Raw genomic sequence first — 4431 nt, forward strand, 5'->3', positions numbered from 1 at the left:
ATCGTAAAGTACAATATACATTAAAATAATTTCAAGATTTATTTGCCTGCTCGTATAATCATTTACAATTTATATCTCCTCCGTTAAATAAAATTCAAATTTATCAGGATGATCTTCTTCACACAACAGAACAAAAAGATTTTCTTACCACAAAACTAATATTTAATTATACCTACTTTACCAGATCCCTATCAATTCTACCACTCTACCCACAGGGATTCACATGCAAACTAATTTCAAATACAAACATACTTTTTTTTTACTTTATTCAATACCACATTGAACCACATAATTTTTGTCCCTCAAATGTTCAAAGATACCTCAACTTTACATGTGCCTCCCATGATAAAACCAAAACCTTATCAGAAATACATTTTTCTCCTCCATACACCATCATCAAAACCAAATACAATAACAATGGAGCCATACATAATACAATATAAGTTTTTTGTCGTAACGAAGGGAAGAAATACAAGATTTTTTACCTCCTTCAATGAGGTATCTCAGCAAGTCATTGACTTTCCGGATGCCGAATACTCCGCCTTCAACTGCCAGGCAACTGCCGTCAGGGCATATTCAGCAAGGCTACAATCCATGGAAGCTGAGAGAGAGGAATTACGAAAAATGGGGGCAGAGTTCCAAGATCCAGTTTATTCCTCAATGGAGAATCTGCGCACCATCTCCACCGCGAATAGACGTTGAGCCAAGCTCTACTGGAGTAATATTACATTTTCTCCCATTATACTATGTTGATTTATCTGGATTCAAAATATGAAACAAAGCTTTAACAAAAAAATTCGTCCGAATCTTACTGATTCCAAACTATCATGCAGCCGTTAATGTCATTCCCCCTTTCAAGGCAGCTTTCGGCAACTATGCAATCAATGTGAACATGGAGGAATGACTGCTAAAGGTTTGCTACGGGTCCTCCATCCCACCTTCGGCATTCTTCCACAACGAGATTGGGATCCGCAATAGTGGCGTCCACTACGCTTTCACCGTTGTCATCCCAGGCAATCCCTTAGGCCCATATATCTACGCCAAGGGTCGGTACTTGCAGTGTGAGTCAGATGCCAGGGAGGACGCCACATTCAACATGGTTGAGAAAATTCTCGAGGTCACCGGCCGAGAAATCCGAGACTACAATTACATTCAAGCAATCATGCTCGCCATGGCCAATAGCGAACTCACCCACCAGGTTAAACACCTCAAGGAGAAGTGTCACACTCATGGCTACAACAATAGTTCCGATCTAGTCTGGCCATAGTAGAGTGCCGATCCACTGCGACTGATTGGGATCTGAAAAGTTTGTTTCACTATGCTATATGACTAAATCAATTAAACTATATGTCATTACCTTCCAAATCCTAATGTTTCCTACTATTGTAATACTTCTTAATATCCTTAATCGAACTATATAATTATGATTGAAACACTTTGCATGCTGTAATCACATTTCATAGAAATTTAGGAAATTTCTCATATTTGGCTGTATTACAGTACATGGTATTCTAGCTTATAACATTTTATTTTATATTATTTGGTATTATTAATATTATTATAAAAACTACAAAAGTTGCCTAAAACGAAATTAAAAGAAAGAAAATAGTGTCTATATTATTTAATCTTAAAAACTAATATTAGAGTAAATAAGAAATAACAGACCTGGGGAGACACTAAGGTAGCGTTTGGTGGAAAGACAGAGACGGAAAAACTGAGATTGAGAGACAGAGACTAAGAGACAGAGATTAAAATAAATCTCAGTATTCTGTTTGGTACAAAGTGGGAGACAGAAATTGAAACAAGAATGAAATTCTAATTTAATTTTTATAAAAGGTAAAATTAGAATTAAATAATTAAAATGAAGGTATTTTAGATATAAAATATTATTAAAGTTTCAGTCTCCATCTTTAAAAATTTTAGTCCCCTGTGTCTCTACTTTTTGGAGGTACTGAAATACTGAAATTTTAGGGATAGAGACAGAAATTTTAGTACCAGTCTCTGAACCAACAAACATGATACTGAGTCTCAGTCTTCCAGTCTCTGTTTCAGTACCTCAAAACAAACGCTACGTAATGGAATATTTTATTGAATTTAAGATGCTGTAAGAATTTTCAGAGACGCATGGCTTCTTTACCATTGAAAAATGTAGCTAGGTAACTCAATGAAATGTTATGTGAATATAATTCAATTATGGTCCTTTAAATTTTCTTCTATTCCAATCTCACTATACATATTATTGTCGATTTTAGGAATCATATGATTAAGTATATAACATTCATTTTATATGTTATGTTACTAAAAATAACCTCACTATAATCATGAAATTTCTAAATTAACATAAATTTATTTTATTTTTATCTTTATTATTAGTTTTAGGGATTATTATTACTTTATCTTTATTTTTACTTTAATCTTTTATCATTAAATTTCTTTATTATTACTTTACATGTGTTAGAAAATCTCGATACCATTTTAAATACTATTGGTAAAAATTTATGTTATGGCTTGTTTATCACTGCTCTATGTTGTATTCCAATTTTGGATTCTATGAATAATACTCATTCTTCATTTGTATCTTTCATCTAAAAGGACTTTGATACTCAATTATATTGAGCATGCACATTCAGAAATCTTGTTCAATTGGATTGAGAAAGTGTATAACGATATATTCAACCTCGTGAGCCCGAAATATTTTATCCTGTTTTTTTTTTTTTTGGCTTGATCATGTGTTGTATTTGACAAAATACACCCAAACCATGAGGCCCAAACCCATATTTGCGACCCATTCCATTTGGACCTCCAAGCCGGTGACACAAGCCACAACACATCCACTAGCCACACCCGTTGGGGGCAAACTTGGCCTTTAATGAGTATAGCAAATGATGACTTACACATTGGATTAAAGTACAATAATGCACCTTCAGCCTATATATTCACATCATAAAGTCTTAACATGATCTTCACCGCTAAAATATTTTATTTTAAATCTCAACGGTAACAAACAATAGTGTACTGAAATGCCATGAAAGTACATTGCCTCACCTGACATGCTTCCTATATATATATAGTGGATGCTGCTTTGACTTACGGTTAGTGTTAATGAGTTGATTAGATTGGTGTCGAGCGCAGTAACTTGCAGGAGTTTACTATAGGGTAGACTGGCTTGTGAGGAGACGACAGGTGGCAATACAGTGGATGCTGCTTTGACTGATGGCTAGTGTTACCGAGTCGATTAGATTGGTGTTGAGAACAATAACTTGCGGGAGTTTACCGCAGGATAGACTTGTAATTACGTCGCCCAAAAAAATGTTGTCCGTATCTGGGCTTTGTAGGTAAGTGGATAAACTTCAATGAATTGTTTTGGTTTTATTTTTCCTAATACGTGTCCAATATAAGTGGTTATGGATTTGTGAAACAAAATATTTTGTCCATTTACTAAAGTCAGCTATCTCATGTCAAAAAAGAGAAAAGAAAAAATTAAGTTATCTGTTCAGACTTTAGAGGAAATTTTATAATTTAATTCTAGAAAGCTCATCCTAAAAATGCAAAAATTAGCGAAGTGATGTGGTTGGAAACGTCGATTACCATTTATTATTACGTGAGAAATATTGGCAAGCTATTTGTGTTATGTATGTCAAAATGTGATGAAATTAAATATTAAACAACAATTGTTTATTAGATATATAAGATGTTGTTAAGGAAAATTTTTTATTCTACAAATAATCTCAATGTGCGAAGGATTATTGTAGTAAAAAAAATTCTATTCACTGGTTAAATCGTAATCCTTAGTCATTAATTGACTATAGAATTGTGAAAGAGAAAACATTGTTCATATACTAAATATCATACTGAATTTTTTGATTCAAATATGACTTTGTCACTCCTGTCATGCTAAGATGATCACCAGCAGAGCATACACCAGCCCCTTGGCAGTGTCAGTTTTCCCTGCCTCTGCTTCTGGTGGTTCTGGTCTGCTAGAGTCCTCCTCATCCCCTAATTTCGTTGTTCCAACCATCCATTCAGTTCCACAAAAAATCAGAACTTGCTTCGGTGTTGCTTTTCATTCTAAAATAAAATACACCTAGCATAACCAAACCACGAGTACATCAGACAACACAGTTTAGCAGCACCTCAGCCTAAATAAGTAGCTTCAATTTTATTCATGTTGTAAATCCATGGTAGATTGCATAATTTTTTCACTTTGACTAAATTTGATCTTCAACCTCATTATAGGTCATAAGGAACACGGAAATTAATAACCTTAACTACTATTCACATGCGTACCACAATAGTAAAATAAAATGAACGACGTTACTCAATTCCGACAGTTACCTTGTATTGAACCACCGCTAGATCTGCCATAAATATTCGCTTCTTCACTTTTGAAGTTAGCCCATGCATGGTACAAGCAATCGCCTCTTCTCCAGA

General features: G+C 34.3%; 1 long non-coding RNA gene across 1 annotated transcript; it reads left to right on the forward strand.

The window, feature by feature from the left end:
• Nucleotides 1-326: 326 nt before the first annotated feature.
• On the forward strand, nucleotides 327-1482 carry LOC110268098 (uncharacterized). The gene is made up of 2 exons (XR_002356154.2): nucleotides 327-718; nucleotides 834-1482. It is a non-coding gene; the product is annotated as an uncharacterized LOC110268098 (long non-coding RNA).
• The last annotated feature ends 2949 nt before the right edge of the window (nucleotides 1483-4431 follow it).

The sequence above is a fragment of the Arachis ipaensis genome, chromosome B10 (genome assembly GCF_059453495.1).
Source record: "Arachis ipaensis isolate K30076 ecotype BB chromosome B10, ASM5945349v1, whole genome shotgun sequence".
Taxonomy (NCBI): domain Eukaryota; kingdom Viridiplantae; phylum Streptophyta; class Magnoliopsida; order Fabales; family Fabaceae; genus Arachis; species Arachis ipaensis.